We start from the raw sequence: 15,106 nt of genomic DNA, 5'->3' as shown, positions 1-15,106 counted from the left end.
TTCATTACCTAGAAAACAAAACATTAAACATAAATGTTAGAAAAATATACCCTTCTAATAGCTAAATTGTTGTGTAAAAATGTAAAATCTGGGCTCAGTCTCGACTTCACTGTTTCACCAACTGGTGTGATCTTAGGCAAATACAAATATTGTGTTTCACAGAGTCTCCTTTCTAGTCTGCAGGCATCACGGTGAGTGGGACTCTGTTCTCTCTTTAGATCTTCCTCATTGTTTTGCAGCTCCTCTTGAAGGCATCCTGCAGTGCTCCTCTTCAAGGCAGCAGGTGACAGTAATCATCCAAAACTCTTTTCTCCTCCTGTGCCCTTTGTTCTTATGAGCACCCTTAGAACAGGACAAAAGGGCAGAGGGCGCAGGGGACCTCCTGACTCACCTTACCATCAGCTTGGAGGATTTGTCTGTACAGGGCTATCGTAAGTAGCGCTTTTGTGCGCTAATGGCCCTCTGAATGACAGATGTGAGAGGGGAAATTATTGTGTCCCCTTGTCCCCCCCACCTTCGTCCCCCGTGTCCCCCGCCCTCCAAAATCTGGGGGGGATACAGCCCCCGCGTCCCCCACACTTCCTACGCCCATGTCTCATTGGACAACAGAGACGCCAATCTGCAGTAGGTTACCGAACAGCTATGGTACTGTCTCGTCATTGAAAGTGAGATCAGAATTCGGTCTTTGCCGTATGAAAAGCATTCTGACAATTTAACATTTTTGGTTAAAACTATGTTCTCCAGAAAATGTACTGAAATAGAAAATAAGTAAAGGAGTCGCACTTGCCATGAAATAGGAAGAAAATACAACAGTTTTTTGGTTGTGGCAATTTTTATAGACCCATCATTAAAGACTTTCGGCCACTGTGACACAGACAACATGTTTATTAAGAAAGAAGCTACGTTTCACTGTACACAGGAACAGGAACGAGCCTTTGAGGCGCTCAAAAAGGCTTTCACTTCAGCATCTATAATGCTGCTCACGGATATCGCAGTGTTTACAACTATGGCGGAGGATGCCTCCTCCATGCAGTTGGAGCTATTCTTTCTCGGGCAATTAAAGAAGCTGGACTTTATTTTTCTCCCTATTTGTGAGTGAGATTACCTACAGACCTGGGTGAAGCCATGGAAAAGCAGATGCCCTTTCCGGAAAATAAATACAGTTAATTGAGTTCTGACGGCCCACCCGTTCATATTCTACCCAATTGAGATCCACCGATGAAAACTGAGAAGTTTATTCAGGAGGCGAAGGAACAGCAGAATCAAATACCTCTTTAAGAATGAATTCAACAAGAACCATTGAAGAGAAGTGGCAACAATCTTCCATATATCTAATGTAGATTGTACATTCTTATTGATTACAGCAACAACTCATTCCGTGGGGGCACTGTACTCCGATGGCAGCCCCCCCTGGTATCTGAAAGACTGTAACTTACCCTGTATAGTGTGGTGGTCCCAATTACACCCCAGTGTGAGTTAATTTGTTAAGAAGTGTATTGTGTGCTCAGGCTAAAACTCACAAGAAGCCTTCAGCAAGGCTATTACAATCGCTACATACTCCACAGAGTGCCAGGGATGAAACTACAATGACTTTTATATAGGAACTTCCATCTGACATGAATACAATGCTGTTTTTTGGGTGGTAGGTAGCAATAAAATAGGACTTTTGTCCCTTTGAAAATATTACCATCTGTTCTAGAATTAGCAAGCTTTTAAAAAAAAATGTTTTAGAGAAATTATGAGATTACGTGGTTTACCGAAGACTATCATGAGGGATCAAGGAGCACAATATTTTCTCAGTTTTGGAATATTCAACAAGCCACGATCCTTTGCATAGTCAGAGTGTCTCCGTCAAACCACTGAACGATATTTACAGTGCTTTCTTATGAATAGTACACAGGGTGGGCTACCCTGCATTTCAGATGTGGGAGTTGTGTATAAACATGCATTGGTTGTGTAATTAAAGTGCTCAATCGTTCTAGTGTTTCCAATGTTTACTCGAGTATGTGACCACCTGACATTCAGAGCTCTAAGTTACCCTCTTGGAGTGTCTTCATCACAACTAAAGACAGTGCCCAGAAGAGCAGCACAGGCCTTGGTTCATGCTAAAATCCCTTATAAACAATGGACATGTCAGCGTAGATGATCAATCGTTATTATACGACAAGGTACTCTGGTACTCATCTAAATTTCTGTCAGTTATGGAGGGTTCTCATGGTAAGCTGGTATCTAGATTCTTGACTCCTTTTCCAGTGCTGTGAACCTGGAGTTTCATCCTACTTTGAAGATTCGTCCAGTGTTTCGTACTTCCCGAGTGAAAACGGCAATAGCTCCAAGAGGGGCTCCACCTCATCCAGTGTTGCTTGAAAGATCTTTGGAGGATGAAGTAGGAGCAATAATTGATTCTAGAATAAACGGGACAGTTGTAGTATTTGGTTGGATGGAAGAGATATGATGTATCAGAAAGATTTTGGGAACATTTTGATGCAAAAATGCATTTTGGTATGTAACATGTCCAATTTGGGACTATTCAGTACTTGGAAGGGACGTGTCAAGTGCATCCCTCCCTAATACCGAATCGCAGAGGTATGTATGATTGTTTTGGGACTGTGTATGCAGTCGCAAAACAATCGCAGTTACCACCAATTTCAAATTGGTGGTAACCTATTCGCAAAGGGGAAGGGGGTCCGCAAAGGACCCCTTACCCCTTTGTGAGTGTATGTGAAAACATTTTTTACGAGTAGGCAGGAGTCCATGAAAACATTTCATTTTTAAACGCATTCTGTTTTTCTTTAAGGAAAACGGGATGCATTTACAAAAACAGATTGTTTTATTAAAAAGCAATCACAGACATGGTGGTCTGCTGAGCCCAGCAGGCCACCATCCCTGCGATTGTAGCTATTCACAATGGCTCACAAATTGCGACCTACCTCATGAATATTAATGAGGTAGGTCCATTTGCGAGCCCTTGCGAATCATAGTATGAAACTCCTGCGGTTTCATACATTCCTATAGCGATTACTTAATTGCGATTCACAAAAAATCGCAATTAGGTAATCGCTATTAGATAAAATGATACATCTGGGCCTCAGATCTTATCCAACATTAGCAGGTGGGATAAGCAAGACTTCTGGGATAAGATGAGTGGGTAGTACGAGAGTATGAAGACTCCTAGCATTGTTAATTATTGTGGACCTGCCGTTCATAAGACCCTTGTACCTTATTTTGTTTTCAACCTGGGGGTCCATGTTAGGGTCTGGTTTATTCGTCTGTATTTATTACTCTTGAATATCTTCTGTATTTGTCTTTAGCTTCTTCTGGCCTACTGGCAGTTTCTGGCTTGCCTATTGAATCGAGACTGCACTATTCATGCAAGAGCTGGAGTTATGTGCCCAGCACAACCTCCACGTTACTGAACTCCTAATGCCTGCCTCGTTACTGCAATCCACGTGATGGTTAGTACTGAAGACAACCCCTTTGCTAAATCCTTTTTTGCATTCAAGGGACAGAAGAAAAATAAATCCTTATATGTGAAAGCAACTTGAATGGGAGACATTTATTTTCGACTGAACCAGATTATATTTGAATTTCTACTGTGGTTAGTTCACATGAAGATACTTTATAAATCTTTGAGGGGTGAGGGGGCATTCAACCTTGTTGGCATTTGAAACTACAGGGAGGTGTTGTTGGCCCAACCCTCATATGAGTGGTATATTTCCTCCCCACCTGAATTCATATATTTCAACAGGGGTATTATTCAGCAGGCCACGAGTGCTTCGGGCCTGTAAACGAAGCTTATAGCTACTCCCTGTATGACTGGCAGGTCTACCATCTTCTCAAGCTCTTGCTTCCTAGCCTTTCCTCCATTCTTCCCCCGGGACACAACTTGTGCAGTCTGTTCGAGCATGTCAGGAGTTCCCTTGTTGGAGTCTGGGATTTGAATCCATGTCCATCAGTGTATCCTTCTGTGTACTTGACATATTCAACCATTCTCATCATTATGATTAGCATGTGTCAATATTGCCAGAATGACTGGGATCATCATGCGCCAGTATCTCTACAGATGGAGAAATCTCATCAATGCTGCTTGTCTGACCCTCTGTCTTTCCCTGCTGGGCCTCTGTGCTCTCCTTCTCTGGGAGAGCCCTGCTGGTTCCATAACATTTCTTCCCCCCCTCACCCCCCCCAGCAGTCCTGTAATGCAGCCCACACACCCCTTTCTTTTATCCATCACACTTGGGTCCTGTAGGGCTTCCCTCCCTCCCTGCCTCAACCCTCCCCAAGTGGGTCCCATCATTCTACTGCCCCTCACGCTCTTCCCCTGCCGAGTCGCTCTGCTCCCATGCTGAGAGGATCCAGCAGGTCCTGGCAATTCTCTGTGTGCCCCCTAAGGGGAGTGTGTGAGTAGTGTAAGTGCAGGGTGAGCAGTGGGTTTATTGTGCGTGCAGGGTGAGAGGAGTGACTGCGTGAGTGCGGCGTGAGCAGCTGCCTGCTCGAGTGGAGGGTGTCCTGTGAGTGCAGGTAGGATCTATAGGGGTGCATGCTAAGGGGAGTGCGTGAGTAGTGTAAGTGCAGGGTGAGCAGTGGGTTTATTGTGTGTGCAGGGTGAGAGGAGTGACTGCGTGAGTGCGGAGTGAGTAGCTGCCTCCTTGAGTGGAGGGTGTCCTGTGAGTGCAGGTAGGGTCTCTAGGGGTGCATGCTAAGGGGAGTGTGTGAGTAGTGTAAGTGCAGGGTGAGCAGTGGGTTTATTGTGTGTGCAGGGTGAGAGGAGTGACTGCGTGAGTGCAGCGTGAGCAGCCGCCTCCTTGAGTGGAGAGTGTGCTGTATGAGTGCAGGTAGGGTCTATAGGGGTGCATGCTAAGGGGAGTGTGAGAGTAGTGTAAGTGCAGGGTGAGCAGTGGGTTTATTGTGTGTGCAGGGTGAGAGGAGTGACTGCGTGAGTGCAGCGTGAGCAGCTGCCTGCTTGAGTGGAGAGTGTGCTGTGTGAGTGCAGGTAGGGTCTATAGGGGTGCATGCTAAGGGGAGTGTGTGGGTAGTGTAAGTGCAGGGTGAGCAGTGGGTTTAATGTGTGCAGGGTGAGAGGAGTGACTGCGTGAGTGCGGCGTGAGCAGCTGCCTCCTTGAGTGGAGGGTGTGCTGTGAGTGCAGGTAGGGTCTCTAGGGGTGCATGCTAAGGGGAGTGTGTGGGTAGTGTAAGTGCAGGGTGAGCAGTGGGTTTATTGTGCGTGCAGGGTGAGAGGAGTGACTGCGTGAGTGCAGCGTGAGCAGCCGCCTCCTTGAGTGGAGAGTGTGCTGTGTGAGTGCAGGTAGGGTCTCTAGGGGTGCATGCTAAGGGGAGTGTGTGAGTAGTGTAAGTGCAGGGTGAGCAGTGGGTTTATTGTGCGTGCAGGGTGAGAGGAGTGACTGCGTGAGTGCGGCGTGAGCAGCTGCCTGCTCGAGTGGAGGGTGTCCTGTGAGTGCAGGTAGGATCTATAGGGGTGCATGCTAAGGGGAGTGTGTGAGTAGTGTAAGTGCAGGGTGAGCAGTGGGTTTATTGTGTGTGCAGGGTGAGAGGAGTGACTGCGTGAGTGCGGACTGAGCAGCGTGCCTCCTTGAGTGGAGAGTGTGCTGTGTGAGTGCAGGTAGGGTCTATAGGGGTGCATACTAAGGGGAGTGTGTGAGTAGTGTAAGTGCAGGGTGAGCAGTGGGTTTAATGTGTGCAGGGTGAGAGGAGTGACTGCGTGAGTGCGGCGTGAGCAGCTGCCTGCTTGAGTGGAGGGTGTGCTGTGTGAGTGCAGGTAGGGTCTATAGGGGTGCATGCTAAGGGGAGTGTGTGAGTAGTGTAAGTGCAGGGTGAGCAGTGGGTTTATTGTGTGTGCAGGGTGAGAGGAGTGACTGCGTGAGTGCGGCGTAAGCAGCGTGCCTCCTTGAGTGGAGGGTGTGCTGTGTGAGTCCAGGTAGGGTCTATAGGGGTGCATGCTAAGGGGAGTGTGTGGGTAGTGTAAGTGCAGGGTGAGCAGTGGGTTTAATGTGTGCAGGGTGAGAGGAGTGACTGCGTGAGTGCGGCGTAAGCAGCGTGCCTCCTTGAGTGGAGAGTGTGCTGTGTGAGTGCAGGTAGGATCTATAGGGGTGCATGCTAAGGGGAGTGTGTGAGTAGTGTAAGTGCAGGGCGAGCAGTGGTTTTATTGTGTGTGCAGGGTGAGAGGAGTGACTGCGCGATTGCGGAGTGAGCAGCTGCCTCCTTGAGTGGAGGGTGTCCTGTGAGTGCAGGTAGGGTCTCTAGGGGTGCATGCTAAGGGGAGTGTGTGAGTAGTGTAAGTGCAGGGTGAGCAGTGGGTTTATTGTGTGTGCAGGGTGAGAGGAGTGACTGCGTGAGTGCGGACTGAGCAGCGTGCCTCCTTGAGTGGAGGGTGTCCTGTGAGTGCAGGTAGGATCTATAGGGGTGCATGCTAAGGGGAGTGTGTGAGTAGTGTAAGTGCAGGGTGAGCAGTGGGTTTAATGTGTGCAGGGTGAGAGGAGTGACTGCGTGAGTGCGGCGTGAGCAGCTGCCTGCTTGAGTGGAGGGTGTGCTGTGTGAGTGCAGGTAGGATCTATAGGGGTGCATGCTAAGGGGAGTGTGTGGGTAGTGTAAGTGCAGGGTGAGCAGTGGGTTTATTGTGTGTGCAGGGTGAGAGGAGTGACTGCGTGAGTGCGGCGTGAGCAGCTGCCTGCTTGAGTGGAGGGTGTGCTGTGTGAGTGCAGGTAGGATCTATAGGGGTGCATGCTAAGGGGAGTGTGTGGGTAGTGTAAGTGCAGGGTGAACAGTGGGTTTATTGTGTGTGCAGGGTGAGAGGAGTGACTGCTTGAGTGTGGCGTGAGCAGCTTGCCTCCTTGAGTGGAGGGTGTGCTGTGTGAGTGCAGGTAGGGTCTATCAGTGCTGGGTTTCAGTGTGTCTGAGTGTGGGATGAGCTGCGTGCCTGTGAATCTTTTTGGGTGGTGCAAGAGATATATAGAAAGCGTGAAGATGTACCTGAGCTGCTGCAGCACACTAAAGCCAGACCTATTGGCATTGTCAGTCCTTATTTGGTTGTGTTTTGTTGCAGAACTTTTTTACTTATTTTATATATATATATATATATATATAGAGAGAGAGAGAGAGAGAGAGAGCAATAACTATTTCCTTGTTATGGGTCAGCTGCACATTCAATTAAAATGCATTTCTTGGTATGCGTATAAGTTTGACGTCATATGATAAATTTGCATGAAATTTGCCACATCCCTAGCGAAACAGGTTATGGTTCCATTTGCTCGTGCACATTCGTTGCTGGATTTCAAAAAAATATGGTGGTCAAAAAAAGATGCATTTCCCATTTTACCTCCCATAGGAGTTTTGCTCTCCACTAAAGCAAACACCGCACAACTGGTTTACAGCACCTTCGCATGAACGTAGCTCTACTCTCACAGGGCTGTCATTATGAATGGCATCTTAATTCTAATGGTTACTAGCTAGCTCGTCAGAAATGTACGTTTTTTTCCTTTCACCTAGAGAGTACAGCTGCTAAAAGCTAATCCTTCCGCTCTCGAGTGTGGTTTGAGGACCTTCATAGGGCGTGAGATGTTGTTAAGGTCTTTACCAAATCCCAGCAGGGGAACACACTGCAGCCTCAAACTCGGTATAAAATGGCGCCTGCCACCAGCCCTGGGGTTGGTTGTAGGGTTGGCAAACGTGCCAACCTTTCAAAACAAATGACTTCCTTGCTATGGAGTTGCCACAGTGTTAATGGCCGACGGCAGCAGGCAGAGATTAAAGTCTAGAGACACAAGATACGTAATGCTAGTTAAGGTGTACTGGGTGTAGGTTAAAGGGCAGTAATGTCCTGCCACCTTAAGTGCAGTACATTATCTTGGCGTCCCTTGGTTTAAGAATGAAGCTCATTCCTGTTGCATAAACAGGCACCGCGGTTACTGTTTGTCTTGCTGGATGTTCCGTTAGATTGCACTCTCGTGTCTGACACGAGGAATCGTTGGCTGGTGTTGATTTGCGAAGCAGGGCCTTCTGCAAGTCACCTGGACCACAACTTGCTTCTCTAGGAAGACGACAACCGGCTGCGCACATGAATAAGTACCCCCACTAGATGGCAGCATTGTTTAAATTAACCTTTAGGCATTGCGCCCGCCTTAACGAGCACTGTACATTAACAGTCCAGTTTTACACAGATGGATAGTATTCAAAGTGCAGTACATAGTAAGAATATATATATATATATATATATATATAAGTCTGCACGTCGTGTTACGGCTAAGTCTTGAATTCCATACGAGCTCTGATATGACATCACGTAGTCAGTATTGTATATCCCAGTTATCCTCATAGTGTGACCTTCTACAACATTGTTATTGTATTGTATTTGAATGTAACATGCATTCCCACGTTAAGACCAGTCTGTTCTGTTAGCAGTTTTGATTTAAAGCCACACTATAGGTCCGGTGGTGTCTGCTGTTGCTGTCCAGCGGTAAGGAATATACTTTAAGTGTCAGTGCAAGGTCCCACGTCCTCTTCCACTTCGTTGAAGGAGCTACAGGCATTATTTGAAGATTGCTTAAGTCTCAGCGCCTTCTCGGGCTCTTCCTCTCCCGCCAGACCCAAAGGACGCTCTACTTTCTACTTACCTATCTATACCTGCTCAGTGGACCGGATCTGCCAACTGACCTACGAGCTTTGTCACTTTGGACCTACAGGTCCTCCGCTAAGCCTGCACCCCCATTGGCCCAGTGATCCCTACAGACCTACCAATCTCTTCCTCACCTGGGCTACCTGTCCTCATGCAAGACTGCCTCCTGATCTATTTATTGCTCGTTTCTTCGTTGGACCAGGGATTGATCCAGAAAGTCTGCATGCTCCCTGCACGAGAGCTGCCATACTTCCATCACTCGAAGTTTTTAAGCCCCAAAATTATCCAGCTTTCACCAATTTCTTCATGATAGCCGGCGGCCTGAGTCCCAGATATTAGTCTTCCATTTATTGGCCACTGTAATGACTGGAGAAGTCATGTTTAAAATATAAATGACGGAAGCATAGTGACGAGGTGATTCTCATACAATCTATGTGCTTTGATAGATATATATATATATAGATATATACACACACACACAAATCTAAATGACAATTGCAATTCAGATCAAGCGGATTCTGGAATGATCCCAGGACCTTGATATGCTTAAAAAAAAAAATACAGGTTGTCCTGACTTGAGTTTGACTCTGCCACAATAGAGGCACCAACGGGTATGTAAACTTTTAACGATAATTTATGATCAAGCTAGTCTAACCATAAAAAGCACTCTTGGAAAATTGAGGGCCTCATTTACGAGGAATACTGCGCCACCGGAGCGTCTTTATTTTACGCTCCGGTGGCACAGTGTGCCAGTCCATATTTACAAGACCACACAAAGCTACCTTGCATGGCTTTTCATGGCTTGTAAATATGGACCTCTTTCATGCATAACACTGCGTGAAAGGGGCATTCCCACACGACACCCATGGAACCCAAGGGAATCTGACGCGTTCCCAGATTTACAAGTCTGGGAATGCACCAGATTCCTACACCACATCAGGGAGGGGGAGGGGGAGGGGGAGGGGGATGGGGGCGTAAGAGTGACGCAACGGGGAGAAACATCTTTATTTCTCCTCGTTGTTTCCTCTTTCTCTAGGTGTGCTGCATTCTGCAGCACAATTAGACAGAGTAAAACACCTCTGATTGTTTTTGTGCAGAAAGGTGTCCCTTCCTGCACAAAAACAATCATCCCCACAACACAGGCTGGTATTAAGGATTAAGGTAACTGTACCTTAATCCAGGGGATTTCTAGGGATCGATCGAACTTCAAACAATAAGTAAGCACGGCCCGACTGAAAGAGGTCTGACTCCTTGTCCAGATCCTTAGCCACAAGGGGGGGGGGGGGGGGTGCATTTTGATGAAGTCACTGATAAACACTAACCCCACCTCAGGGTGGCAAATAAAGGCGCTTGTACATTTTTGGGGAAAGCAAGTACCCTTTTGATGAAACTATTCTCAATTCTTTCCAGTCAACCTTGATACCCCACACCCCAGCCTCGTAGGAGGTAATAGCACAGCACTTGGCTATATAAATAGTAAGTTTCCTGACGGCTTACAGCCTACGCGGTTAGCAAAACTAAACACATCCTCCGTGCCCCTTAGAGGAGGCAGCCGCTCTACAGACCTTTAAGGGACTCCACATAAGACACTTGTCAAATGGGATTTTTAAATAGGAGAATGTGGGGACAGAGCTAACTTTACTGCTATTGACTGAAGACAGCATTTAAATTTTTGCTGGCACCAAAAATCATGACGTCTTGGCCTGATGCACCTTCAGATCAGACCCTCCATGAACTTGCTGAAGCACGATGGTAGTCCTGGATATGAGCACGGTATCATCAGCATAGATTAAAGTTGGGACACTGCGACCCAACAAGGGGCAATCCGTCCTGAGCTCTAACACGTCTGCCTCCAAACCATTGATGTACAAGAAAAAGAAGAAAAAAAAAAAAGCTGGGCCAGTACAAAGCGCTGGCGCACCCCCTGGCAAGGTTAAAAGCAGCTGTTATCTTCCCCCTTGGACCGTACCTCACACTAGCAGTAACTTCTTTTTAGAGATCCCTAAGGAAATAAATAACTTACTGGTCAACCCCCATGTCAGACAAGATACTCCACAACTTGGACCTGTTGACTGAGTCAAAGGCAGACCTCAAATCCATAGATGCTAAATAAAACTTGCCCTTTTTGGCCACAGTATATTTTCTAATTAAAAAGTACAGATTAAGAGACTGTTCAAACTGTACCTAAACCAGGTCAAAAGCGGAACCAGTGTTCCAAAAGAGCATTGTGATCACTGGCCCAAGACTGCAGACATACCAGCAAAATATACCCCATAATTTTAGCTGTTAAATTAATTGAAAAAGTGGGACGATAACATTGGGGATCTCCTCTGGAGCCATTCTTAAAAATAGGTACAACACCACCATTTGACCATGTATTTGAGGTGGGGCATACATTTAAGACAACATTAAGAACATTGGTCAAGAGTGGCACCCAGTGTGATGTTGGACTTTAAGAGATCAAAAGGGATCCTGTCTAGACCAGGAGCTCTCCCCCAGGGGCAGCTGGCCGACACCCACAAGACCTCATTCAGCTCAACCTATGGGGCGAGACAGGCTGAAGCCAAGGGACGGGGAGGGGCAAGCAGAGTACAATTTTAGATGCGTAAAAAGTAGTAATTGGGAGTGAGCTTCTAGCACATAGTTAAACTTTTATCTGTCTTTCCAAAACTAAATTTAGAAGCTGACTGAAGCAACTTGAAATTTTATATAAAATGGACTGCTCTCCAAAGACATAAGAAGATTAGGGCTACCACTGCTACTTGCCCTCATGTAGAAACCTAGTAGTGTAAATAGGAATGTTAGGCACACTATTATGACAATATGGTGGGACTTCTTGTGTTTCACGTTCTTGGTCACTGTTGTAATAAACCTTTGTTTCAATATCCTCATGATCGCAATTCAAATCTTTCTACATATAAAGCAGTTGCTTCAAAAAAAAAAAAAAAAAATTATCGAAGCAAAATCCTGCTTCTATATTGTACTTGCATTCATGAGACTTGTATAGCTCAGAAAAAGGGGTAAGATCGGTTTCACCATAACTTCCCTGAGGAGTCAGTGTCATGCAACAGGCTGCCACAAATCACTTCTACTTGTGAGGTGCTGCTAGCTACCCAGAAAGGGTTAGGCTGACAGCAGTCACATGGTGTGGGATCAGACTCCACCCCTCATGCTCAATGGTGCTGCTGCCCAAATTCCAGGAGTCTTGTTACCATAAAAGGAGTCTATGACATATCCAAGTCCTCTATATGTGTATAGTAAAAAAACAAAATGCACATAAAATAATGAACTGGTGGAACTTTGCCAGACAAGATTCAAAACAATGTTTGGGGCCCCCAGACATATGCCAAAAGGATTGTAGCAAAACTGGCACCTTAGCCCACAGGTGATGAACGTGCAAAAATATACAATCTTACTGGTAAATATTCTGCCCCACATCAGTTATCACAGGGATAGTGTTACCACTTCTCCATACAGTCCTGATATTTGGAGTCCCAGGGCAAAGACTATCTATCCACTCACTACCCCAAATAAAACACTAACCACTCCCCTATTATTGGCTCCTAAACTAGCAACAGCACATTTGGAAACTTCAGACGCCTACTCTCCTCCCCCACATACACCAGTGGTGGGGTACGAACTTGAATCGCCACAGGTTCTACAAAGTCTGCCTTGGAGCCGAGAGCATATAGTATTCTTTATAGTTCGCAAAGCAGGTTGGCACACCCATGTATTCAGAGCACCTGTAGCTGTATGGATGCTCCTCTGCGAGTTGACACTTTGTGAGAAAAACGTATATAATTTCACAAAAAAAAAAAGGTTGAAATGTAATTAGGTAGGTGAAAATGTCAAGGTAAAATATAACATTAAAATTAAAAACCTGAAATTCACCAGTTACAGTTAACTAAAGTAACTATAACTCACGTTCTCTGCATGCACAGGCCAGTGGGGTTAGGGTATCCCTATCCTGCGCATTATAAGTAAAAAGAACTCTTTTCAGGGCTGGTGACAGTTCTTGGGCCCTAAAATAGTTGCCAAATCGTTTTTGATGTGGATAGCAGCAAATCACATCTAATCTTTTAATTTGTTGGGTATGGAGATCCTTCTCATCATGAAATAAACATACATTTTCAATCAAATTTTCAAAAACTACTGAACAGATTTACACCAACAACACTCTTTCTGGGTAAAATTTAGCTTTCTACTAAATTGACTAATTCTGTTCATTTTGTCTGTAGATGCGTCTAGAGTTCCTATGGGAAATTGAATGGGGAGAAAAGATGGGAAAAAAAAAAAAAAACTTTGTGAAATACACCTCCCCTCGCCAAACACTTCTTTCCTCTAAGCCTCACATTTCACCCCAAAATGTTCTAGTAAATACAGAAGGTGTATAACATGTTTTTTTGGGAAAGTTTTGTCAAGATTACTCAAAAAGTGCCAAATTTGATAGCAAACCATAAAACGAATTTCCTATGGAAACGTGGCCCTAACTATAACAAATCAGTGGCAACTGCATCTGGATATGTATGTGTGCGTATATATCACGCATACATATACACACACACACTATAAGGACAACAAAAATCCTTTAGGTGGTCAAATCAAGTAGATCTGAGGAGAATACTGCTATTCTACAGTTTAACATTTTGTATTCTAAAATAATATATATATATATATATATATATATGATTTGATGTAGGTATTTAATGTTCTGAGATCTAATATAGGTCTTATTTTTGTCCTTTTTGGGTATGAGAAAGTACAGCGAGTAAACTCCTGTTCCTCTCTGATGAATTGGTACCAGTTCTATTGCATTTTTTTTGTAACAACGCTTGGACCTCTAGTTCTAGAAGATCCATGTGTTGTTTTGACATATTGTGTGTTTTCGGTGGGACATTTGAGAAATCCTATGCAATAACCATGCAGGATAATTGCTAGGACCCAAGTGTCTGTTATTTCCTCCCAATGTTTGTAGAACTTGGTTAGTCTCCCCCCCACAGGTGTTATGTGTTGGGGATTTGTGACGTTGAAGTCACTGCTTGTTTTGAGGAGTTTTGGGACTTTGGAACTTCCCTCTACTCTTTTGGAATTGGCCCCTTCTATATTGTCCCCGAAAACTTCCCCGCTGATATTGACTCTGATAAGTTGGCCTGGTTTGTGAGTTCTGTGCTTTGTCCTCGAAACCCCCCTCGAAACTGTGTTTTACGAAATGTGCCTCTGCTCTGTGGGGAGTAGAGTGCGCCCATGGCTTTGGCCGTATCAGTGTCCTTTTTAAGTTTTTCGATAGCAGTGTCCACCTCTGGCCCAAACAACTGCTGTCCGTTAAATGGCATATTCAGCACAGCTTGTTGTATTTCCGGCATGAATCCTGATGTACGGAGCCATGCGTGTCTCCTTATGGTCACTGCTGTATTTACTGTCCTAGCAGCTGTATCTGCTACATCCATTGCCGAGCGTATCTGATTGTTCGAGATACTCGGTCCTTCCTCCACCACCTGGTGTGCCCTTTTTTGGAACTCTTTGGGCAAGTGTTCAATGAAATGTTGCATTTCATCCCAATGAGCCCCATCATATCTCGCCAGCAATGCCTGTGAGTTGGCAATGCGCCATTGGTTGGCCGCTTGTGCTGCAACCCTTTTCCCCGCAGCGTCAAACTTGCGACTCTCCTTGTCTGGAGGTGGTGCGTCTCCCAAGGTGTGTGAGTTTGCTCTCTTGCGAGCTGCCCCTACTACCACAGAGTCTGGTGTTAATTGCTGCGTGATGTATACAGGGTCTGTTGGCGGTGGCTTGTATTTCTTCTCCACCCTTGGAGTTATGGCTCTGCCCTTCACAGGCTCCTGAAACACCAGTTTGGAGTGTTTTAGCATTCCAGGTAGCATAGGGAGACTTTGGTATTGGCTATGTGTGGAGGATAGTGTGTTAAATAAAAAGTCATCCTCAATAGGCTCTGCATGCAGGGTGACATTATGAAACGCCGCTGCTCTTGACACCACCTGTGTGTAGGCTGTACTGTCCTCAGGTGGCGACGGGCTCGCTGGATAACAGTCTGGGCTGTTATCTGATACTGGCGCATCATAAAGATCCCATGTGTCGGGATCATCCTGACTCATTCCAGTATGAGTTGGGGACTGCATCAGTGGTGGAGTGGCTACTGGTGATGTGTGCGTTGAGCGTGGTGGAGATGGTGGCAGGGTTACTTGTCTTGCCACCTTTGCCTGTGGCTGCTTGTCTTTTTCTTGAAAGGCAAGTCTTCTTTTCATCCTAATTGGGGGAAAGAGTACTTATCTTCCCTGTGTCCTTTTGGATGTGGAGCCTTCTCTGAGTGTAGTCTGGCTCCATTGACTCTAGTTCTTGTCAGAACCTATGTCCTTGCATTTGTGAGGACAGTCCCTGTTCCTCTGTGTAGGAACTTGTTTTCGGTTCCGAGGCCGGATGTTTCGTAATGGAAACTTTTTCGGCAGTCTTTTTCGGCTCCGA

The sequence above is a fragment of the Pleurodeles waltl genome, chromosome 10, assembly GCF_031143425.1.
Source record: "Pleurodeles waltl isolate 20211129_DDA chromosome 10, aPleWal1.hap1.20221129, whole genome shotgun sequence".
NCBI lineage: Eukaryota > Metazoa > Chordata > Amphibia > Caudata > Salamandridae > Pleurodeles > Pleurodeles waltl.
This window is presented reverse-complemented; position numbering follows the sequence as displayed.